The sequence below is a fragment of the Furipterus horrens genome, unplaced genomic scaffold (genome assembly GCF_987537825.1).
Source record: "Furipterus horrens unplaced genomic scaffold, mFurHor1.1.pri manual_scaffold_6, whole genome shotgun sequence".
Taxonomy (NCBI): Eukaryota; Metazoa; Chordata; class Mammalia; order Chiroptera; family Furipteridae; genus Furipterus; species Furipterus horrens.
This window is the reverse complement of record NW_028327176.1, coordinates 16368128-16394048: the sequence shown is the minus strand read 5'-3', so window position 1 is coordinate 16394048 and position 25921 is coordinate 16368128. Positions and strand designations below refer to the sequence as shown.

The 25921-nt window shown below is 44.2% G+C and overlaps 1 protein-coding gene across 1 annotated transcript in view; it reads left to right on the top strand.

Moving 5' to 3' along the window:
- The first annotated feature begins 1833 nt into the window (after nt 1–1833).
- The window catches only part of DPYSL5 (dihydropyrimidinase like 5), an 81862-nt gene continuing 57774 nt past the window's right edge, over nt 1834–25921 (top strand). The window contains exon 1 of the mRNA XM_090281052.1: nt 1834–1951. The gene's annotated coding sequence lies outside the window, so the exon portion shown is untranslated. The remainder of the gene's footprint in view (nt 1952–25921) is intronic.

Sequence of the window (25921 nt, the reverse complement as noted above, 5' to 3'; positions counted from 1 at the left end):
TCGAGGCAGCTCTTTTTTTGACCAGAGGAGGTTTGCCCAGGAAAGCAAATAATCAAGAATCCCAAGGTCCAATAAATGGTGCAAAACCGTTTCCTGCCACTAGAGGGAGCCCTCCCCTCAGGCAAAAAGGGCGACGTGGAACATGCCTGCAGATGCCGCGGCTGCGGAGTGGCGGTTCTGAGATCTACTTCACTTCCCGGAGGTTCGATCCATTTCGCCTAAATCCCTGGGTCAGTGCAGAGCTTGGCCAGCTCCTGGAGGAATCCATGGGGCAGTGCCCCAATTGGAAGAAGTGCGGAAAGGCGGAGCCACTCCCCCCAAATTTCAAACACACATCCCAGGCTCCCCTGGGTGGTGGGTGCTGTGGGGTGGACCCAAGGCTCCCTGCATAAGCTCATGGTTGCGTGAGGGTAGGGAGAGGGCAGAAAATTAAACCTTCCTCCTACGACATATGAAAACTCAAAGGAGATAATCCAGAAGTGCAGTCCCCAAATGCCAGCCTGGCCTGATCCAGGTTCTGAGCCCACCGCGAAGGACAGCATGGAGGGCGGCCCATTGCCACCTCATTTCGGCGGGCTCTGCGGGCCAGCGCCCGCGTAGATTTTGCTGAGAGGGGCGGGGGCACTCTCCAGAGTAGCGAAACACCATTTTGTTTGAAAACATCCCGCAGAGGGATGCACGTTTCGAGGCTGTGCAGCTGCGGTCGGGGAACTCCCTCACCTTCACCCTTTCTCGGGCCCTCCCGGGGAGGGCTTCTGCAACAGCACAGTGGGGTTCCCCGGGGACCTCGGGATGGGGTTGGAAGTAAGGACTCAATGCCGCATTTCACCATCATATCAATAGCAGTGCCTTTGAGGTGACATTACGTGAAAAGAGGCAAATTACTAAACCGTATCTATATTATTACAATTACATAAAATAACACGGTAAGGCTTGAAGGGATCAGGAAGGTGTTTCGAAGGCGTAATGATCCTCTCTTCCTTTTTAGATCTGTTGTTTTTTGTTATGTGCACATTTATAACGTAAAGAAAAAAAAGGTGAAGTAAATGAAAATTGAGTTATAAAACATTTCTAGAGGCTTCATCATCCCCCGAACAAGGGGTGTCAGGACAGGCAGCTGAACCTGAGAGCTCTGGAAGGAGAAGCCCAGCTCAGCGCCACCGAGACTGAACTCGGGTTGGGGTCACCACAGGAGGAAGATGCGAGCGTAGGTGGCCCGGAGTGGCCGTGCACTTTGTAAGTGAGAACCGTTCCCCTAATGACCACCTCCGCCTTCTCCACCTGGAATCCCGCCGAGTGCCCACATCGAAGGCGTCGGACTGGGTCTTGGTGGGAACCAAGAGGCTCTGGTCCGGCCCGTAGCCGCCGGGGAGAGGCGGCCGGGCATTGTTTCAGCCCCTCGGGTGGGGTTCAGCAGGAGGGGCGAGGCCGTCTGTCCTCGGGACCCGCCTCCTAGCCCTCCCGGGGGACCCGTGCATCAGCGCGTCGAAGCGCCAGTGCTTTGTGAACTGTCGGGAGTCACCATGGAAACCCAAAGGAACGCGGGGAAGGTCACCGGGGGAGTCGGCGGATTCCCGGGCCGCGCCCTCTGTCCCCTCTCGGACCCCGGCCCTGCCGCAGGGTCTGTCGGGAGTTGTAGTCCCAAGGCGGCGGCCTAGCCGGAGATGCAGGGCGCCGCCTTTTCCCGCCTCCCCCTAACCTTCTAGAGCAAGGTGGGGGGCCGGGGAGGAGCCTTCGGATCCGTGATTGGCCCGGGCGGCCTCCAGCCACCACCCACGTCCCCTCCCCCGCTCGTGGCTGGGGACTCCAGCGCCCCGCGCGCCTGGGCGGCTATCGAGAGAGCGCGCGTGCAGCCGCCGCCGCCCCGAGCACCCGCAGCTCCGGTGCCGCGGCGAGACCCGGGAGAGACTGACGGACCCACGGACCCTCGCAGCCGCAGCATCCTGGAAGAGTGGGTGATGGCGGGGCGGGCGGTGGGCTTCTTTTCCCCGGCCTAGCATGTCCACCTCACGATCTCTGTTTCTCTGAGAGGCGCACAAAAGGGCAGGGACTGGTGTGCGCCTAGGGGCCCGGCAGCCGCGAACGCGGTGAGAGGATGATTTGGGGCCGTGGGCAGCTTTAAGGGCTAAACTGGGGCCCGAATCCGGTCCTCTTTGTACGCCCAGAGCACGGCGTGCGGTGACTTGTGAACAGTAGGCGTTTAATGTGTGCTCGTGGGATCGCAAAGAACGGGAGGGAGTAGGCGGCGTGGTTGAAAGGGTTTCACCCCTAGGACGCAGTAGGCGCCCAGCCCCGCTCGTCTAGGTGCAGCGAACGGCTGGAAGGCTGGGCGGGGGCTTCCCTGGCTGCGGGCCCGTCCTGCCCGAGTCCCTGGCTCGGCGCTGTCCCCCATCCCCACACGTACACGCACCCTTCGCCTGTCTCGCCCTCGGGTTGGGACTTACCGAGCCTGGACCAGCCTGGACCAGACCCGGCGGCTCGTTCCACCCGTCCGGCTAACGGAGCGGACGCCGAGGACCACTAGCCTCCCGCCTCCGAGGCACCTGTCTGAACCACAAAGGCCGGCTGCCGCTGCCCGGCCCAGGGAAGGCGCTCAGCTGGGTCCCTTCGCTTGAGTCCGGCGCGGGAGCCCTGCCCGCAGCGAAGAGCTGGGCGGGCGAGAGTCGGTGACGCCCCAGGCCTGGCGGGGGCGAGGGCGGGGGCAGAAGTCCGAGCTGGAGAGAAGCTGGGATGGGGAGGGCGGAGGCGAGGCCAGCGTTTGGGCAAAGATGGGGAGATGGGGAAACTGGGTGGGACAGGTGCCTGGGTCTGGGAGGAGGGGTAAGGGGAGACCAGGGTTCGAGGAGGAAGGAAAAGGGCGCGGAGGGCGGGTCGCAGGCAGGAGGGAGCGAGCTTGGTGCAGGTGGCGGGAGGCGAAGCTGGCGCTGATGAAGAACAAGGCGGCCAGGGGCGATGCTGGAGGGTGGAGACAGCCTGGGTTTAAGGGAGGTAGATGCAGGAGGAAGAGGCTCTAGCCGTACCGAGAGGGAGGTCTCTGGGGAAGGGAGGGGCAGGCAGCCGGGAGGCGGGCCTCGGGCGGGGACCCTCAGCTCCAGGCGTGGGGCCTGTAAGTCTAGGTGGCCGGCTGGGTGTAGCTGTTGGACGTGGATCTGGACCGGACTGGCCTGTCCCCCTAAGGAGCTTTGTCTCCCGGCTGGACACAAGTCCCTGGGGACTCAGGGTTTTGTGATAATCCGCAGAGCCACAGGCACACCCTTTTCTTCGCGGAGCTGAAAGGCTTGGTCCAGTGGCAGATGCTGCCAGGGAGGCGGAATGGGGGCCGTCTCCCGCCCGGGGACACCAGGAGAACAATAGCCGGCACTGGTCTCCGCCCGACGACGATGACGAACTAGGGCCCACCAGACCTCGTGCGCAATTTTTGGGGGCAGGAAATGCTCCCGGAGCAACCTCAGGGCACGTGCTCTTCGTGGGGTTTGTGATAGGGCACCCGGCTCCGCCGTTAATGCCCGGGTGGGAGTCGCGCGTCCCCCCCGACCGTGGGGCCGGCAGACAGCCGCCGCCGCCGGCGTTGGTGCCTCTGGTTTCGGCACCGCGGCCTGCCCCACGCTGCTGGCCAGCCGCCGAGGCGTGGCGTGGAGACTCGGCGGCGACCCGGAGGTCGCCTCGGTGCTCTCTGAGCACCTGGCTTTGTCTGAGGAGGCGGCCACATCGAAAGGCAGCTGTGTGTTTCTAGAGGGTGCAGTCGGGGCCGGTGGGGATTGTGGTAAGATGGGGAGCAGATGTCTTGGAGATGAGCCTCCAAGGGTGCGGCTCCCGGTCTGAGAGCTTGCAGCCCGGGGACCGGCGCTTCTCTTTGCCAGTGGCCACACCCAAATCCTTTGCAGATCTCACATGTATTGTCTGCTGACCTGAGACAGGGACAGCTCTGTGATAGGAGGCGGCCGCCTGCCCGTGGGAGAGCAGATGCACAGCGATGCAAACACAACAAGGCATCAACAGAGCTTTCCAAGCAAGCACTCGCAGTCCTGCCCCCTGTCTAAGCACCTTCCCTGTGCGGCTGCAGTGTCCTGACGTGTGAAATGACAGCCAAAAACCAGAATTCTGGTCATTTTTAGCTGATCTTAAAGGCGACTCTTTAGCATAAGGTTTATAATTTAAAATGGTCATTCATTAATATAAAAAAGAGCAAGGCAAAAGCATTTTTATTCTAGAGTGGAGGAAGCTTGGCTAAATGACAGCATCATAAAATTAATCGATGTGGCTTATATTCCCCATTAAGTTATCTGATGAGTTTTTTGGCTCTCTTAACCTGGCCTTGAAACCTCAAGATTTTCTTTCTTAACCAGGCTGATCCATAAGGTGAGGGGCTGTGATGTGACTGTTGACTCTTGTCCCTAATGTATGGTAGTTGGTCTCTTGAAGTGAAGGTCTCTTGTCTGGGTTGTACCGAGTGGCCACAGGACAGCAGCAGGAAGCGATATCTTGCTGGTTTAAAAGGATGGTGCTTTGAGAAGGTGGCTCTCAAAATATAAAACTAGTCTGGAACGACTAACTGGAATGCTGCTCATTATATGTTTAACTAAATAGATCTCCCTATCTCCAGAGTAGGTGAAAACCAGGTATCCCCATATTAGAAAACCGGAAGTCTGACGTTGAAGGTTTTTCTTGTGGAAAAGTGCCAATGAGAGATGTGTTTTCATGCCAATACCCAAGGGAAAAAGTTTTAGGAGGGGGTGCTGTCTTGTTTTATTCTTTTTGAAATATTTTTGTGGATTTAAGGTTATAATTCTATTAAGGCACTGTGTGAACATCCAACCCAATGTCTTCCTCATAGTGGGGAGTTCATAGATGTCAGATGACCAGCTCATTTCTACAGGGAAGATGGAGAGAAAGCAGCGTTCCCCTCCCACCTCCTGTGATGATGCCTGAGAGACAGGGCTCAGAGGGGAGAACCAGGTGGCCCTAGAAGGGACTTCATGTCCCCAGAATTCTGGGGTACCATTCTGAATTCCCATCTCCAAGAGCCTGGAGACCTTGGCTGGGTGTACAGAAGATGTTCATGGGACATGAAGACCTGGCCTTTTCCTGCAAAGCCTCTGCAGGATGCAGATGTAACCAGGGTAATATCAATATTCTCAATGCACTGCATGTTTTCACCCCTAGAAAAAGTTACACAGCAAGGCAAGTTTGCACATTTGGTCAAAATTAGGTTAGGGGACTTGGTATAAGCTTCATCTGTGATAGCTCCAACTTTCTCTGTCCTCCTTAATATCAGCTCCTCCGAGCCAGGATTCAGCGTGGTCCTTCATTAGCTCCAGGGAACTGTAAGCCAAAGACCATCACAACTGTGGACAAATGTCTGGAGTGAATTAGGGTTCAATACATATTGAGAGCCAGAGACGTAGGTATTGTTAGAAAAGAGTGTCCAAGACTCAGTCTGTTGTTCTGTTGTCAAAATTAACCAAATTCTGATAGAATCTGATCTGTGCATACATTTTTAATTTCTGAGCTATGAGAAAATATTTCAGAATAGTCCTTTAAGGTTTAGTTCATACTATCCTGTAGGAGAATAATAATACAGAAAATCTTTGTCAATGTGAAAAACTGTGGGAAGAAATTAGTGTCATATGAAAACAACTGAGAATAACAAGTGAGGTGTTTGATTTTAGTGCATTGCTAGTGAATAAATGAGAAATCACCTCAAGATTGCTTTGCCTTAAATTTTTTATGTGAAGGAGAAAGGTTCAAATATGGTGGTATGAATCTTTAATGAACTTTAATGTTTATGTATAAAAGCAGGCACATCATATACTTTAACAAAAGAAATTCATGATGGAGTATTATTTATGATTTGTTCTATTTTGATTTTTAAAACGCACTTAATTTAAAAAAAGTTGACTTAACTGTTGCATTGCCTGGACCCCTCATGCCTTCCCATCAGCCACAGCTCAGTTTGGTGCTTGTTCCTATGCCTCATCCCACCTGGACCCCCTCCTCACAATCCAAGCTCAGAGGCAATGTACATGGAAGGGTGGGAGGGTCTGAGCCAGACAGCCTGTGGTAAAATGCCAACTCCGCCACTTTCTGTCCATCTATCCTTAGGTGAGTTACTTTTCTCTCAGGGACTCAGCTTCTTCTTCTGTACAATGGGGGTTATATGAGACACTGAGGGCAGTGTCTGGTACTTAGTAAGTGCTCAAAGACTGTTAGTTATCACCATCAGCACCAGCAACATCCTCTTCCCCCAGAATGTGTGCTCACAAAAACATTTGGATTCCCCTATTTAATCTTTTAAAAAAGAAAAAGATTTTATTTATTTATTTTTACAGGAGAGGGGAAGGGAAGAAGAAAGGGAGAGAGACATCAATGTGTGGTTGCCTCTCGCATGCCCCCAGTTGGGGACCCAGCCCACAGCCCAGGCATGTGCCCTGACGGGGACCTTTTGGTTCACAGGCTGGCACTCAATGCACTGAACTACACCAGCCAGGGCCCCCATTTAACCTTTCATCCCAAGGGGCCAGGCAGGATGCTCTGGGTATCAACAGTGGGAACAGGGAGAATGATTAGGACCCTTTTCCAAAGCTCCCACTTTTGCAAATAGTAGAAATAGCTCTGTGCTCAGTCTGAGACTCTAAGCACAGCTGTCTACAGCAGCTGAGAACTTGCAGAGTTGAGAATGGTCCGGAAGTGCTCTGACCCCAGCTCTGCTGAATCATGCCCATGTGTAGAGTTGGCCTGCTGTCTCACCCAGCTCCTGCACCATCTAAATGAACAGGCACCTGTGGCTGGGGAGGTGCTGTTTGTTCTGAGGCTGTTCTTTTCTTGGTGTGGGGGGGAAAGCCATCATGTTCGGTAGATGGCAAATATTTGGGAATAAAAGCATCTCAAGTTTTCCAGCTGAGAAGAAAACTCAGCACCACAGAATTACTTATTTAACAAACACTTTCAAAGTACTTACTCTGTGCTGGGGGTTGTTCTATCTAGTTCCTGTGAATTAAGTACTAGTATTAACCCCATTTTACAGACAGCATTTGACCTCAGGTTGACTGGCTGAGGTCCTTTCTCCCTCCTCTGCACATTGCCTCTGAGCCTGGATTGTGAGGAGGGGGTCCAGGCAACAGAGGTACAGAAATCACCCAGCTAGAGAAGTGGCAGAGCTTAGCTGCAATCTGCTTAGGGTCCGTAGAAGCTGGGGTTCTCCAGAGACAGAACCAGAAAGACTGGCTTATGTGACTGTGGAGGCTTGCAAGTCCGATAGGTACGGGGCAGGCAGGCAGGCTGGGAATACTTAGGCGGAGGTGATGATTGAGGTCTTAAGACAGAATTTCTTCCCCCGGGAAACCTCCGTTTATCTCTTAAGGCCTTTCAACTGATTGTATGAGGCCCATCCACAATATCAAGGAAAATCTCCTTTCTGTCCAGTCAGCTGATCGTAGATGTTAAGCACATCTACAAAGTACAGTCGCAGCAACAGTTATAGATGAGTATTTGAATAACTGGGAACCTAACCTAACCAAATTGACACAAAAAACTAACCACCACAGGGTCTACACTTTTAAAAACACTACCTCAAGCTAAGAACCATACATGTTATAAGAGTTACAATAAACTAAAGATAATTTAGCAATGGGCTGTCCCACTGTGCTCCTCACCTAGTTTCAAATAGAATTTGAACCTCTTTTTCATCCATGGAGCTTCTTAGCACAATATATTGCTCCGAGAAAGTGTTCAGTCGGTAATATTGAAAGAATCAGCAACTGAATGATTTGGTGATATTTTACAAGATTTTCCAGTCATTGAGGCTCCCCATTTAAATTTAACATAATTTTTGCCCACGTGACATACAGGTTTTATGGATGACTAGATCTTCTTGACAAATGGAGAATGTCTGCATTTCGAGTTGAGGATTGTATCACTCCCCACCCCTCAACATCTGTACATTTTCTTCTTTTTTTTTTTTCACATCTGTGCATTTTCATTGGCTCAGCAAAGTTAGTTGGGCCTGTCACTCCCTCGACTCCTTGTGAATGTTAGCCGTGCCCAGCACTCAGTCACACCATCTTTGTGCCACTTCAGTGTCCATTTACAGAGACAGCCCTTTTGTTGATTTCAAATCCACATGGGCTCGCTCTGGTTTCTCAGGCCTTGGGTCTTTATTCTCCCTGCTTTTGTCTGGGCCTGTCCTGCCCTTTGTCCTTCTGCAGAGCATGAGCCACTATTCATGGAGAAGTCGCCTCCTTTCTTATTTTTACCACTTCAACCAGTTCTGTTGTTGTGGGGCGATGTGTTCATTCTGTTAGTTTTTTCGTTTAATATCCTTTTGCTCCTATTTCCAACAAATGTGAAACACAACTTTCATGTAGTTATTGTACTTGGATTGTTTTAGATTTGCCATATCACCAATATGTAGGTAATAGGCATACATAAAATGGTGACTTTGGGGGGTGGGGTGGGTGAGGGTATGTTTTAAAAATAGCTTTTTAAACAACTTTAGTGAAGTATAACAGAAACAGAAAAGTATACAAAATCATAAATATATAGCTTAATAAATATTTGAAAACAAAACATACATATATATATATATATGATATATATATGATTAGCACCAGATCAAGAAACAGATCACCAATACCCAAAAGCCCTCTTAAATCCCCTCCTAGCCATTACTCTTCCACCAGCGTTACTAACCTCTATCCTGACTTCTTACAGCATAGATCCACTTTGCCCGTTCTTGAACTTTTTACAAGTGAAGTCATAGAATGGGGTACTCTTTCATAAGTGATTTTTTTTTTTTTGGCTCAAGGTTACATTTGTTGCATTTAATTTGCTCATTTTCATTGCTATGTAGTATTTCATTGTGTAAATGTACTACAACATTTTTTATTCATTATGTTGTTATGCATATTTCAGTAGTTTTCAGTTTGGGGTTATCATGAATAGTGCTAATGTGAATATTGTAACATGTGTCTTCTGGTGAACATATGTGTGTTTCTTTTGGGTATGTACTTAGAAATGGAATTGCTGGGTCAAGGATACGTATACATTGTGTGTTTTTGTTTTGTTTTTACTATTCTTTTTACATACATTGTATTTTTAGTAGACCATCCTAAATAGTAAGATTAACAGTGAATTTTTTTTAAAGACACCCTGAGGTATGCAATGCTGTGATTAAACTATTTTTAGAAACCTCAAAGGCTGATAAAATGTGCAGCTTGACCAGAGATTTGTTTCAAACTCATTCTTCAGCAAAAAAATAGAACTTTAAGCTGTGTCTGACTCCATGGTAGCTGAAATGAACATTTTTAAATAGTTGTGCTTCAGTCTTAGTCTTGCTGTAGCAATTTCATTACCCCTGTTTCTTAAGGAAAAGGTGAGAATAATTATAATTGCAACATGGGCCTAAAGATCATTCCAGAGATGTTCTGTTAGCCTTGAACAAGATGAACAAGTAATTTTTCTATTCCATTAACTACTTTGTATTTCTTATATTGGGTCAGATAGCTGTTTTGAATTGTATGATTTCTGTGGCCTAAAAAAGGCTTCAAAAGTTTCAGCTTGTAATCACAAAGATCATATTTTTTAATTGGAAATTCATAAGATAACATATATTCCATTTTTTGTGGCTTTCTAAAAAGACTTAAAATGGGTGTAATTTTTGCAACTGGATTATAATGGAAAAAAGCTCAGCAAATACTGAAAAACAATACAGATGAGGCACAAAGATATGCACCATGGACTTCAGACTGTGGGTCCAAGGCAAACCCATCTCAGCTCTGTGGCTGTGATGAACATGTCCCCTGTAGGTCAAGGATGGCAAATTAGGCATAATGATAGGATGATAGTAATGAAACCTCTGCCACCAAAAGAATATGACAAGGCAGTCATGAGTTCCTAACTTGGCTAGTTTTTCTTTATGAGACCCATTCACAGCCCAAGTTGTCCTGAGAAAGATTTTTTTTCCTGTCACATATCCTGCCATGTTTGACATTAGTCCCCAAACAAGCGGGTGAGTGAGATCAGCTTTATCATTGCTTTCAAGCCTAGATTTACTGCTTAAACTCTGAGTCCCTTAAGCAGTTAAATATTTTATGTCTTTCATAATATAGGACTTAATTTTGTACTTTAAAATGTATAAATATATTATTCTAATATTTAATCAATTATAAAATCACCTATAGGCCATTTTGCTAATACAGCTAATGTGATTTTTGCTTTTTCTACCAAATCTTGCCCATATGCTCCCATAATTTTTACAGGTACATATCCAGAAACAGCTCCAGAGCTTTGGCACCTCACCCCCATTTGCACTGGTTCAGTTCAGCTGCTGGCTAGGAGCAGTGGGGACAGTCTTGGCACTGTGGCCCATACCTGTACCCCAATGCCCTCCTGGGGGCCTGTTTCTCGATTTGTGGACTAGGCTGGAGTTCCCATCTTTCCCATTATTGCTTCTAAAGTTTGCCCTGTGGTCTGAGCCTGAAGCATCCTGATGCAAGTTCAAAATGTCTTTGAGGCCTTATTAACAGCTTTATTGAGATACAATTTACCTGCCATGAAGTCACCCACGTAAAGTGTACAATTCCATGGTTTTTAGTGTATTTATACAGTTATGCAACCATCACCATACTGTAATTTTACATTTTCATCACCCAAAAGAAACCTTTTGCTCATTAATAGTCACTCCCCACCTCCCTATACCACTCTCCCACCCCGACCCCACCTCCCAGTTCCTGGCAACAACTAATCTACTTTCTATCTCTTTAGATTTTCCTGTTCTGGACGTTTCATACAAATGGAATCATATGTGGCCTTTTGTGACAGTTGAAGCCTCATTTTTTAATCTTAAAAAAGTAATGCAATGTCTGCACTCTTAATTCATAATATACACTTTTTTGGTTTTGATATAAAGTTCTAAAAAATTTTGGAAATTATATATAGTTAAAATGTGCTGCAGGAAAAGGTGCCCTGTTTGCCCCAAGGCTCACTTATGCCACCCTCCTTGGGCCCCAGTCTGAAAGGGCAGACCGGGCTAATTCTGGCAGCTCCTGCACATCTCTATCCGGAGCAGGTAAAAATCCAAAAGTGGGATCATTTGAGTAGATGATTAAAGGGGAAGGCAGCTAACATTCTCTGAGTATCTGTTGCTAGCCAGGCACCATCATAAGTACAGTGGGAAGAAAGAAGGTGGAGGGAGGCACTGCCTTGGAGATTATGTAACTAACTGTCGATGTGGCAGAGTGTAACTAAGGTGGGGCAGGGCCACAGGCTGAGAGTGGTGGCCATTATGTACTTCAAAAGTCTTTCTAGCCCTGACCAGTTGGCTCAGTTGGCTGGAACGTCATCCCATACACCAAAAAGTTGCGGGTTCGATTCCTGGTTAGGGCACATACCTAGGTTGGAGGTTGGATTCCCCCAAGCGCATATGGGAGGCAACAGATCGTTGTTTCTGTCTCATATCAGTCTTTCTGTGTGTGTGTGTGTGTGTGTGTGTGTGTGTGTCTCTCAAATCAATAAACATATCCTCGGGTGAGGATTTCTTAAAAATCCTGACAAGGGGTTTCGACAGGATTGAGGGAAGAGGGCATTCAGGCAGAGGGGTGGGTGCAAAACTGCAGGTCGGGCCAAGGATAAGTTTGGCTGATGTTAGATTAGAAAGGCTTGGGCAACAGTGGCGTGAGGGGGGGGGGTGGTTGCGGACACACACACACACACACACACACAAGCCACTGAGCACGTGCCCACCCTCATGCTCCATCGCCTCCTGACTTTTCCTTTGGGGTCTGTGTGCTCAGGTGAGTAACAAGGATGGGGCCTGAGAGGGCTGAAAATGAGGAGAGTTTGTCTTTATCTGTGAGAATGTACACACCAGTTCCCCTGGGCTTCCAGACCACCCTCGGCAATTTTTCTTTTCTGGTGAAAATCAATGAAGACAATGATAAGTTTCAAAATATATTTAGTTTAGTGCGTGTTTAACAAAATCCCGTGCATAAATGTGATGTGCTTTTTCTTTTTTAAAGCTTGCATTAAAATAATGACTCATTCCTCCTTTCTTTGAGAACCTTTGCCTACATCCTTCATGCTCCTAATAGCCAATAAATAGCACAGGAAATGCAGTCTTTCCTCCTAATTGTGGAATCCTCTGTTTTCAATTAAGATGTATAGATAGGTTTTGTATTTTTGTTTTTCAGCGTACAGTGAACTTCAAGTAATCGGAGCATTTTTATGCATCATCATCATGGGTATGGCCCATGAGAAAGGCCCTGTAAGTGAACAGACAGTCAAGAACCTGAGAGTCAAGAAAACAGAGCTCAGGGCTTCTCTTTTTGTGTTTTTCGACTCCAAAGGAGTAGTCAAGAAATTGGACATTTATTTATAACACCCTGTGCCCAGTATGATCACAGTTGTTAACACAATACAGTCGTTCCCACCCTGACAGTCATGGGCTGAGATGCTAGCACAGGCAGAGACTTGAAGATTCTGCAGGACTCATTTTGAAGCCAACCATCCAGGACAGTGAGGGGCACCTGGCGGGTTGGCCGGACAGAAGGTAAATGCCTGTGACCAGTATAGCCCATAGTGTGAGTGCACAGGGCAGAGGGGCTAAACCTGGGTGCAGATCTTGCCTTTTGCACTTCCTAATAATCCACGTGATCCCTCTAAGTTACTTAACCATTCTGAACCCCATTGTCCTCATTCATTGCCCTGTTGCTGTGAGGCTTAGTAGGCACATGCATCACACATGATAGGGGCTCAATAAACTTGACTGGCCTAAAAGGATGGATTGGTAGTTTTTGCCTTGGTGAAAATTTTGTTGCTTCCTCCACCCCTGGTTTTGTATTCACTGAAAAATTTAAACAATGCTAAATATATTAAAAAGAAAATAAAATTAATCTGAAATCCCATTATCCTAAGCTACCATTTGTATTTTGGTAATTTTTGATGCGTTTGATTATGTAGACATGCGTGCGCACATACGCACACACAAAACATCCATTCTGTTTTTTAATTGTTGATATATTGTCTTTCTTTTTTAAAAAACCAGATGTTTTTCCCTTTCTCTCATTTCCTCCGTTTTGCATGTCTCTTTTCCAACGACATACCACCCTCTCACGCCAGGTAATTAGTGTCAGCAGGGGTGTTTTCCCCCACATTGTGCTTCATATACATTATTGTATACAAGATAAATACATATACGTAGATATTTTTTGCCCTTATTCATTTTGGAATGGAATCCTCTTGTTACAGAGTGAGGGTCCCCAAAACTCCCCAGAGCCTACGGGTTGGGGGATGGGGAGAAGGGAACAGCTTTTAAAATACCTTAGCATAACTAGGGTGTTAGCTATGCAAATGGATTTGCTTCTTCCAAGGCCCCAAGGAGATGGGAGGGGTTTTGACCATAGAATGGTGAGGAAAGAGCATAGGGGGCCTGCGCAGGGTTCTGTGAACAGTCAGAACTGGTTACCGTGCCCACTGCGTCATAGGCCATGGTCAGGGATTTAAAAATAAGGTGGCAGCCATTTTTAGAGAAAGGAGATGTGATCCATAGGATTTGGAGAGAGAGTAGGGAGTACCATGCAGTTTGCAAAGGCGTAGAAGAAGAGATCCATGTGGCTTTGAAAGGGCAAAGAGAGAACCATGCATGATCCAGTGCAACACGGCACACGTTTTCCTGGACTGTTACACGGAGGCTGATGACATTGTACCCCAGATCCTGAAGGAGACAGCTAACAGATAAAAAAATGGGGAACTTCTCTGTGCATGATTTTGGCTTATAGCCTTTTGGGGAGCAAGGGAAGTGCTGGGTCCCGTGGGAGAACAGGGCTCTGAACTGAAGTGCTCACTGCCCTCCCCAGGTTGGAATTTTGTAAATAAAGACCTGTTCCCTCAACACTAGTTATTGGGTTTTACACCAAGATGCCACGTGAAAGAACCCCCTTTTGCTCTGTAACACTATTATGTATAGATGTCATGGATATATGTATTGGATTTCCATTTTGGTAAAACCTATCATCTACAATTTGCCTTTTTTGTTACACCTTAGAAGAAGCTTTAAGCTGATTGGTATAGATCTAACTTTTTTAAAATAGCATAATATTCTAAGGCGTACATAATGTGATATCATGATATAACTGTATGTACATATATAAAATAATTTGGTCTTCATCCCCAGTTCCTGACAAAGGGCTCCTAAAATTCTTGTAATTTCCTGATTGATTGGGGTGAGAGGAGTGTCTTTTCTTATTCGTAATAAGCCCTTTCAACTATTCCTGAGTTTATGCTAATAAGGTGACTCTCAGAGGATAGAAGCTGGTTGCCAAGGAAACCAACTTGGTGATTACGGGGTTGTAACTTTCAGCCCCACTTCCTACTCCCGACCCCACCTCTGGGGAGGGAAAAGGGGCTAGAGATGCATTTAATCACCAGTGGCCAATGATTCAATCAATCATGCCCAGGTAAAAACCCTAAGGAGTTTGGAGAGCTTCCAGGTTGAGCACATCAAGGGGCTGGGAGGGAGGTGCACCCAGAGGGTATGGCTCCACATCCCTTCTCCATGCCTGGCCCTATGCGTCTCTCCCGTTTCCCTGTTCCTACATTTTATTCAGTAATAATAAGTAAAGTGTTTCTTCTGAGCTTTGTGAGCCGTTCCAGCAGATTATCAAACTCAAGGAAGGGGCGGTAGGAGCCTCTGATTTATAGCTGGTTGGCAGGAAGTACATACAGGTTACAACCTGGGACATGTGACTGGCACCTGCAGTGACAGTAGTTTTGTGGGATGGAGCCTTTAGCCTGGGAGGATCTGCACTAACTTAAGATGGTTAGTGTTGGAACTGTGAGTAGATAAAGAGTTTTCCTTCAGATGGGGCCATGGGATTTGGTTTCTTTTTTTTTCCTTTCCTTCCACTACCAACAGTGCTGTTGATACTGGGCACAGGGTCTTGTACATGTTCTTGTGCTTTTATTTGTAGGGGTGGAGTCCTGGGGGTGTAGTGTTGACTCAGAGATATTTTCAAAGTTTTAATAGAGGTCTTTTTATGCTGTTTCCCAAAAGCATGTAATTCACAGTTCCATCAACATTGCCCCACAGCCACTCCCAACCTGCCTGCCCACCCTTCACCTCCCCCAAGTCCTGCCAATGTCAGGTATCACCCTGGAATTTTTGCCACTCTGATGGATGTGAGGTTGTACCTCCTTGTGACTTTCATTTGCAACTCCTTGATTGCTGGAGAAGTTGAACATCTTTTTATGTGCTGTTATTCATTACATGTGCTTTTCTGTTTATCACTTATTGATATCCTATGCCCATATTTCTCATGATTATACTTTTATCAATTTGTAAGTGTTTATAGTTATCATATGCATATGTTTTTTCAGGCTATTGTTTATTGACTTATTTCTATGATATCATTTACTTTACCAAATCTTAAAATTTTTTATAAAGTCAGAAATGTGATTTTTCCATTATAGCTTCTGGGTTTCCAGGCAGAGTTAAAAGGTCTTACCTATTCCTAGGTTGTCCATGTGGTTTCCTGGGCTTTCTTCTAATATTTTTATTGTTTTAGGTGTTACATTTAAATAAATTCCAGGTAGATTACAGGTTTTGGTAGATGCTATAGGTAGGGAGCCAACTTAATTTTCTTCCAGACAAATAGCCAGTGATGTCAGCCCCATCCATTTTTCCCCTGCTGAACTGAAATATCACTTCTGTTGGATTTAACTGAAATCCGCTACTAAACACTGTATTCTGCTCCACTTCCTTATTTGTCTATCATATGCTGACACCATACAGTTTTAATTAAAATAATCTCATATAGCATCTTTTAATTTTCCTAAGGAAGTCCTTTACCTACTCCACAGGATTCCTTTTCTTAATTTTCTTGACCCTTAACAATTTCATTATTAACCATTTCAAAATAAACCCATTAGGAATTCTAATAGGAATTGCATTACGTTTATATATTATTTTGGGAGAATTGACATTTTCTAATATTAGCTTTTCCCATCTAAAAATATATTTCTTTCATTCTGTTTAAATACTATTTTATGTACTTTGAGAAGTTCTATAGGAATCTGCGCCCTAGGTGTGTGTGTTGTGCGCACGCGTGTGCGTGACATATGTGCATGTGAAGCTATATGAAGGTATAATTTACATACAATAACATTCACTGACTTTAAGTGTACAATTCACTGATTATTAGTATATATAAAGAGGTGTGCAGTCATGAAATTTAATTTTATAGGTTTTTATCATTCAAAAAAGGAAAAGTCAAGTCCATTTGCAGTCACTCCCATTCCCAACCCCAGCCCTGGGTAGTCACTAAACAAAAAAGACCAAAATAGAGAAAATGCTTTATACTTAGATTTGTCTTTTCTTGACCATTCTTCATGCTTTATTCTTTATGTGTAAATGTCCTCCAGTGTTTTTCAGTCTTGTGAATACGACTTTTTTTTTTCCTATTTCTAGCTGGTTGGCTGCTAGTATAGGAAAAAATACATTGATTTTATTATATTTATCTTATAATCTATTATATTAGCAACTTTCTTAGGTTTTCTAGGCATATAATTATAACACAATTTCTTTTTTTTCATATTTATCATGAGGATTTAATTTTCTCATCTTACTGCATTTTTTAAGGAAATTATGTTGTTTAATAATTGTGGTCAGAGAAGACACCCCTGCTTTATTCCTGATTATATTGACTGAATTGCCATCAAAATGTAATTTATTGACAACTCCTGATGAACTAACTGGTAGAGGCCAGGAAAGTGAAAAGAAGGCTGAGAGGCAGGTAACTTTCCATTGATGGTTGTCATTTAACCCTGGTATGAAATAATTATACCTTTCCTTAGGCATTGGCCGGCGCTGCATAGTCTAGTGCCTTAGCCACCAAAAAAAAAAAAACGCAATTAAATTCTTAGTTTCTCAGTCACCATACTGGCCATGTTTCCCGTGCTCGGTGGCCACACTGGCTGGTGGCTGCTGGGACAGCACCGCTCCTGGAGCAGGGGTCAGCAGACCGTGACCAAGGGGGCTTCTGTCCAGCTTGGGCAGCTAAGAATGGTGCTGACAATTTCAAGGGATTACTTAAAAAAGAATATGTGACAGAGCCCAAATGTGGCCCACGAAGCCTAAAATGTTTACTTTCAGGCCTTTTACAAGGAAAGCTTAGTGACTCCTGGTCAAGAATATTGTCGGCCCACATGAGCCGTTTGCATGTACCTTCCTTCCATTATTTCATATTATAATACCATCTACATGACTGATGCTTAATATTATTCCTTAAATAGGTTTGCCTTTTTTACTTTAATTTTTTAAATGATATCAACACCATAAATTGAAACATTGGTCATACCTAGGTAACTAGAAAAACAAGTACAATGAAGGCCAAGCAATGTTATTAAATTCCTGTAATAAACTAGATCTTGCTCTTCCCTTTGTTAAAAAAGGAAATTAGTGGCGGGGTGGAATGGGACAACTGAAATAATTTAAAAAATGAAAAAAAAAATAAAAGGGAAATTAGCAAGCACTGCGTATTAGAAGGTACACACCTAGCAATTGACATGTTTTCCTGGATGTAATCAGAAGTATAGAAAGCAAATCGTTAAAGGGACCACATTCTCCCTCATGAGTCAGTATAATTATGTCTGAGTATTGTACTCCCTCGAATCACCGTACACACGTCCCTCAATTTTGGAACACTGGGCTGAGGGGAGAAGCCCTCAGGGAGCATGAATTTGACTTAGGTGATGGCTGGGGTTGGGGTGACTGAACTAGAGGAGTAATATTTAGACACCTCTCTAACCATTACCAGTTAGAGGATGTACAAGGCACATTTGTGTTCTCTTCATAATGTCGGTTAGAGCATCCGATGTAAATTTATAATTGGACTATATCACTTTCACACTACACAGAAATGTCCCCCTAAGTTAAAATTTAATGGTATTTCTCAGCCTTTTATTGATGTTTGCTCTATATCAAAAATGGCCATTAGAAAAAATAATTCTGCACCTTCTGCAAAACTGCAGTCAAATATATCTGTCATGTTTCTTATTTTCCTTCAAGAGTAACCCAATACATTCCTTCTAGAATTATCTACATAGAAAGCAGACTTGCTATCTCTAAAACCTTCTTTTAGAGGTTGAAACCTTCTTTTGAATATTTGTTTGGATGGAGGAAAGCAATGAATTATTTGGGGTTCAAAAGGCTATTCCTGGTGGGAGAATCAGAGCCTCCTTTTTATGCAACAACAGTTTTTCCTCCTGAATCATTTCTTCTGCTTGGACTGCCAAGCTTAGTGACAAATTTAATTCCTAATTTATAGCTCTTCTTTTTCTGATTTCCTTTAGCAATTCTCTTTAATATGTGTTCTTGTATTTTTTTAAATTTTTATTTATCGATTTTAGAGACAGAGCGACATCAATTTGTTGTTCCACTTGTTTATGCATTTACATTCATTGGTTGATTCTTGCATGTGCACTGACCAGGGATTGATACTGCAACCTCGGTATATCGGAATGACATTCTAACCAATTAAGTTCCCCAGCCAGGGCTATGTTTTTGTTAAATCAACTTTGTTGAGGTGTAATTTACATGCAATAGACACATCCATTTTCAGTGTACATTTCAGAGTTTTGATATATTTATATGCCTGAGTAATCATCATCACAGTCAAGTTAGAGAATATTCTCTAGAAAGTTCCCTTGTGCCTCTTCTTATTCAACCCCCTCTCACCCCAACCAGTGATCTATCACTATAGAGCAATATTTTTCTACCAGGAGCGAGTTTGCGCCTGGGGGACATATGGCAATGTCTGGAGACATTTTCGGTTGTCACACACTGGCATCTATGGGCAGAGGCCAAGAATACTGCTGAACATCCTTAAATGCACAGGATAGTCCCATACGACAAACAATTAACAAGCCAAAAATTTCAGTTACTCCAAGATTGAGAAACTCTGCTGGCCTATGGCGCACATCCAGCCTTTGTTGCCTTTTTTGGTACAACCCATATGCTATAGTTGATTTCAATAGGTAGTCCTTTGTGAGTGGCTTCTAGGATAAAGCAGTAGTTTTTATTGCTGGGTAATATTCCATTGTATGGATTCGTCATTTTTTTGTTTGTTTTTTAATCCATTCACCAGTTGATGGACTTTTGGATTGTTCCCACTTTTTGGCTGTTATAGATAAGGCTGTTACCAACATACATGTATAAGTGTTTGTGTGGACATATATTTTTCTTTCTCTTGAGTATATACTTAAGAGTTGAATTTCTGGGTCATATGGTAATTCTATAACTTTTTGAGGAACTGCTGCAGTGTTTTCTAAAGGGGTTGTATCATTTTATTCTTCCACTAGCAGTGTGTGAGGGTTCCAGTTTTCTCCACGTCTTTGCCAACACTTGTTATTATCTGTCTTTTCTATCATAACCATCCTAGTGAGTATGAAGTGGTATCTCTAGTAGTGATTTGCATCTCCCTGATTGCTAATGATGTTGAGCATCTTTTCATGTGCTAGTGGCCATTCGAGTATCTTTGGAGAAATGTCTGTTCAGATCTTTTGCCCATTTTTAAATTGGATTATATGTCTTTATGACTGAGTTGTAGGAATTCTTTAAGTTTCTTATCAGATATATGATTTGCAAAATTTTCTCCCATTCTCTGGGACTTATTTGCTTTTTGTTAGTATTATTCCTGTATTTATTTGGAATTAGTAATGTATTAAATTGTTTACCCATTCACCTGTTTGTCGTCAGTAGTTGTTTTCAATTTGGGGCTATAATGAGAAAGTTACCAAAAGTCTTTGTGTGCGCACATTTTTATATCTCTGGCAAATCTAGAGTGAGACTACTAAGTAGTTTGGTGAGTGTGTTTAACTTAACAGAAATTGACAAAATATTTTCCAAATCATTTGTGCCATATTACATTCCCACCAGCAATGCATGAGAGCTCCAGTTGTTCTAACCTTGATATCATTAGCTCTTTTAAGTTTAGCCATTCTGATCGTCATATTTCGTATTTCTAATGACCAATGATATTTTATTATGGTTTTAATCTGGATTTCCCTGCTAACCAGTGATGCTGAATATCTTTTCATGTGCTTATTTGCCATTTGAATGTTTTTTGTGAAGTGTCTTTCCAAATACTTTTCTCATTTTTTATTGCATGCTTGTCTTCCTATCGAGTTATAAGAGTTCTCTTTATAATCTGGATGTAAGTTCTTTATCTTGTGGATATATTTCGCAAATGGTTTGTTCCAGTCTATGGCTTGCCTTTTCACTTTTTTAATAGTATCTTTTGAAGAGCAAAATTTTAAATTTTGATAAAGTTCCATTTGTCAATTTTATCTCTTAGGGTTCATGGTCCTAAAGACTGTCTCCTGTGTTTTCTTCTAGAGGTTTATAATTTAGCATTTATGACTAAATCTCTTATTTATTCTGAGTTTACTTTTTCCCCACATGGATATTTATTTCCTGAAAAGACTATCATTTCTTTCATTGAGCTACTTTGGCACCTTTGTAAAATATCAATTGACCATATATAATATGTAGGTCTATTTCTGGTCTCTATTGTACCACCCATGTATCTGTCTATTCTTAAATCAGTACCACATTGTCTTGATTACTGTAGTTTTATAGTAAGCCTTGCAATTAGGTAGTGTAAGTCTTCCAATTTTGTTCTTTTTCAAAATTGGTTTGCCTATTTCTAGGTCCTATACATTTTTTAAGGATTGTATTTATTTATTTTTAGAGAGGGGGGAAGGGAGTGAGAAAGAGAGAGAAACATAGATGAGAGGGAGACATCAATCAGGTGTCTCTCGCATGCACCCCAACTTGGACCAAACCACAGCCCAGGCATGTGCCCTCACTGGGCATAGAACTGGCAACTTTTGCTTTGCAGGACAATATTCCAACCAACTGAGCCACACTGGTCAGGGCAGGGAGAATAGACATGCCAATGTTAAGTCTTCCAATTCACAAACACAAAATATTTTATTTACTTTTTCTTCAACTTTCTCTCAACAATGTTGTGTAGCTTTCATTGTACAGGTTTGGCACATATTTTAAATTCATCATGTCTTTGATGTTATTATGAGATAAATGTGTTTTTTAATATATTTTATTGATTATGCTGTTACAATTGTCCCAGTATTTCCCCCTTTGCCTCCCTCTGTCCAGTACCCTCATTCCCTTCAGCAATTCCACCCCATGCATATCCATGGATCATGCATATAAGTTCCTTGACTTCACCCTTTCCTATATTATTCTTACCTGCCCCCTGTCTATTTTGTACCAACCAATTATGCTTCTTAATCCCTGCACCATTTCCTCATTTCTCCTCCTTCCCCCTCCCAGCTGATAACCCTCCAAATGATCCCCATACCTATTATTCTGTTCCTGTTCTGGTTGGTTGCTTAGTTTGTTTTTTCGTTTGTTTGTTTTTTAGAGAGAGGGAGAAAAAGAGAAAGAGGGGAAGAGAACTATTAATGTATAGTTGCCTCTCGCGCACCCCTAACTGGGGACCTGGCTGCAACCCAGGCATGTGTCCTGACTGGGGCTCAAATCAGCAACTCTTTGGTTTGCAGGCCAGCGCTCAAACCACTGAGCCACACCAGACAGGGCCTTAGTTTGTTTTTTTTAGATTCAGTTGTAACTTGTGAATTTGTTGCCATTTTAATGTTGGTAATTTTGATCTTCTTCTTTTTCTTAAATAAGTCCCTTTAACATTTCATGTAATAATGGCTTGGTGATGATGAACTCTTTTAGCTTTACCTTGTCTGGGAAGCACTTCATCTGCCCTTCCATTCTAAATGATAGCTCTGCTGGATAGAATGATCTAGGTTATAGGCTCTTGCTTTTCATCACTTTGAATACTTCTTGCCAGTCCCTTCTAGCCTGCAAAGTTTCTTTTGAGAAATCAGCTGACAGTCTTATGGGAACTCCTTTGTAGGTAACTCTACTTTTCTCTTGCTGCTTTTAAGATTCTCTCTTTTTCTTTAACCTTTGGCATTTAACCTTTGGCATTTTAATTATAATGTGTTTTGGTGTGATCCTCTTTGGGTCCAACTTGTTTGGAACTTTCTGTGCTTCCTGCACTTGTATGTCTATTTCCTTCACCAAATTAGGGAAGTTTTCTTTAACTATTTTTTCAAATAAGTTTTTAATTTCTTGCTCTTCCTCTTCTCCTTCTGGCATCTCTATGATTCAGGTGTTGGTACATTTCCAGATATCCCAAAGGTTCCTTATACTATCCTCATTATATTTTAGTTATTTTTCCTTCTTGCTGCTCTGGTTGAATGTTTATTTCCTCCTTATGTTCCAAATTATTGATTTGAATCTCAACTTCCTCCCTTCCACTGTTGGTTCCCTATAGATTTTACATTATTTCATTTCGTGTAACCTTCATTTTTTTACTCGGTCTTTTTTCAATTTTGTTGCCATACTCAATGAGTTCTTTGAGCATCCTGATCACCAGTGGTTTGAACTCTGCATCTGATAGGTTGGCTGTCTCCATTTCATTTAGTTCTTTTTCTGGGGTTTTGTCTTGTTGTTTCATTTGGGCCATATTGCTTTGCCTCCTCAATTTGGCAGCCTCCCTGTGTTTGTTTCTGTGTATTAGGTAGAGCTGCTTTGACTTCCTTAGTAGCATGGCCTATTGTAGGAAAAGCACCTGTAAATTGTGTGGGGTGGAGCCTTAGCTAATTGTTAGGACAGGGCAACCCGCTTCACCGTTTTGTGGCTCTGTGTGGTAGGAGGGCTTGCAGAGGGGACAGTGCTGCTGCCTGGCTTCTGGAGGTTTGCTTGGCACTTGCCCTGTTTCCAGTCACTTTCCTGTATGCAGCTGGTACCCTTGCAGCTGATGCCCTTCCAGCTGTTGCCCTGTGCTGAATCCCAGAGGGGGTACATCTGTGTACATTCTAAGGTCTAGTGGACCCTTTAAGTGGAGTCTCCTGAAAATCTGGCAGTTTTTTTCGCTGTCCCAACCCCCACTGGTTTTTACAGTGAGAAGTTACAGGGATTAATCTTCTTGGCACTGGAACCCTGGGATGTGTGGTCTGGCCTAGGGCTGGGATTGCTTCCTCCCAAGGTATCCCTCCCAATTTTCACCCACCACACATGAAGATGGGACCGCTGCCACCGCCTCGCTGAGCCACACCATGTCTTCACACCTCTCCACCCATTTTCACATCTTCATCCCTCCTACCTGTCTGGATGAATGTGGCTTCTTTAAATCCATAGTCATCAGACTTCCATACAACTTGATTTTCTGACAGTTCTGGGTGTTATTTGTTTTGAGGTCTAGTTGTAATTTTTTCTGTGGTTGTGCAAGGAGGCGAAGAGTGTTTCCCTATGTCTCCATCTTGGCCTATATGTGTTTTAATGTTGTAAGTTTTCTCTTTCTGCCAATTCTCGGAAAAGCAATGGGTCACAATGAACTGTACCAGAATCAGGCAGATTGGGAAGGGCTAGGACAGGAATGGGTGAGGCAAGGGGACAGCTAGTCACAGACACTGGAGGAATTCATTCCACTAGGCAAAACAACCAATGACATCAGAGCCCACAGCTGGCAGGGAACCCAGACAGGCATTTGGCAGAAAATGGGCAGGTAGAGCGCAGTGACAGGAGTGTGGGCACAGGCAGTGAGAGCAGGCAGTTGCTGTCAGGAGAGTGTGCCAACAGAGGGAAGGGCGCAGACCCAGGCAGGCAGGCCTCGGCTTTCCGGAGAAGGCGGTAGGCAACAAGGGAGGGTGTGCCACCTACTGAGAATGAGATGGGGAGTGGGCCCTTTACCACACGGGGCTTGGGCACAGGGCATCAGGTACCGGGGTGCAATGCGGGGTCTGCCCTCAGCAGCAGAAGAGCTGGCACACAGTCAGGGTTTGTCCGGCACCAGGTGTCCTGACCCAGACACTCAGCGTGTTGGACTCTCATCTTCAGACTTGCCTTCAGGGATGGGTCCTTGGCCTGTACTGGGGATGGGGAGGAGGCTGCCAGGGCCTTGGAACCAAGGGAATCTGGCCAGCCTTTCTGGGAAGCAGAAGGGAATAAATTGTATTTATAAAAGTAATTAGATATCTGTCTTCAGTTCCAACTTCAGCTAGCGGGAGCAGGTGAAGAAGAAATGCTGGCATTGGGGATGAATTAGATGGGCAGGCAGTCAGACTTCCCATTACTCCCCCTGACTGTTCTCAAGAGGTGGAGACTTCTTCGACTTGTTTTCAAGGGGTGGAGACTTCTTCATCTCTTTTGTTGGCAGTTACTCCGCAGGTGCTCCACAGCCCAGCCAGGGCTCCAAGGAAAGGCTCATTACCTCTTTTTATTTAAGTGAATGAAGGTATCTCCATTTCTTTTTTTTCCCAGAAAAAGCCTTTGAACCCTAAGCAATCAATTGCTCCGTCTTTCCAACTATTCATTCACAGAAAGCAACAGCCAGGTGGGCCAAGTTAAAGGGGATATTCTTCTCTGATTTTGCAGCCATTTGAGAAGATGCTGCCTTGTCTAGGGCCCTGGTGAACAGAATGGAGGAAGGGGCCATCACTGTTGCCTATGGAGGTGGCCCTGTCATTTGCTCTCTTCCCTGAAGATGAGGTCCGTGGTGCTGGCTTGCTCTCAGGGTGGGGTTGGAGAGTCTTTCACTGAGGTGGGGGCCCCTGGAAGAGGAGCCAGGTGGAGACAGAGCATGATTAGCTTAGTTTTAGATGTGAGTGAGTTTGAAGGGCCAGTGAAACATCAGAGTAGAGAGCTCCAGTAGGCCAGTAAATGTACAGATTAATGGTGGAGATGCCAACTTGCTAGTGAACTGCCTGTCCTGGCACAGACTGAGTCTACTCCACCACTACTGCCCCGGACCAAGGCTATTGTTGATTCCACAGCTGGTTTATTATAAGAATATTTTTACAATTAAATAGTACAGAGAGATTGAGTCTGAGTCTTGCTATGATTCTTTTTCTGAAGCAAATACAGTTAATAACCTTCCCAATGTTTTATGTAAAGAGCTCATCTGTATTTCAGCAAGCTTTCATAGCTGTATATGAATATATATATAAATACACAAGTAGATTCACATACCATGGGTCCTGTTCTGCAACCTCTGTTCTTCACTTTCTACTGTGTCATGGTTAGTCTCCCCTGTCAGTGCTTCAAGGTCTGCATAATCCTTTTCAACGGCTGCGTGGCCTACTGTTATATGACTATGCCATTTTTATTTAAACAGTTCTTAAAATACATTTGCTATTATAAACAACAATGTAACAAAATACCCACATAACATATTTGTGGGCAATGGTTCGATTATTTCCTTAGGAGAAATCTTAGATGTGAACGCAATTTTAAGTTTTCATATAGATTTTCAAATTTCCTTCTGGTAAGGGCGCACCAGTTTTAGCTCCCACGAACGGTGTATGAGAGCGCACGCTTTCCTCACTTGCTCTGGGCATTGTCCCCTTTTCTCTGTGATGATGGGCAAAAATGGCACCTCGTTTTCATTTGCATTTATTTGATCATTAATATAAATGAACCTCTTCATTTGCTTATTAGCTATTTATGCCCCCCCACCCCAACTCTGTGGGCTGCCTATTTGCATTTTTTGCCTATTTTGCATTTTTTATATTGAAATATGTACTTGTCTTTCCCTTAAGACTTATAAGTGCTCTTGCTTATTACAGATGTTAATCCTCGGTTATATGTTGCTAACATGTTATTAAAAGTAGTCTTGAGCCCTGGCTGGTGTGGCTCAGTGGATTGACTGCTGGCCTGCTAACCAAAGGGTCACTGGTTCGATTCCCAGTCAGGGCACATGCCTGGGTTACGGGCCAGGTCCCCAGTTGGGAGCCTGTGAGAGGCAACCACACATTGATGTTTCTCTCCCTCTCTTTCTCTTTCCCTTCCCCTCTCTCTAAAAATAAATAAATAAATCTTTTTTTTTTAAGT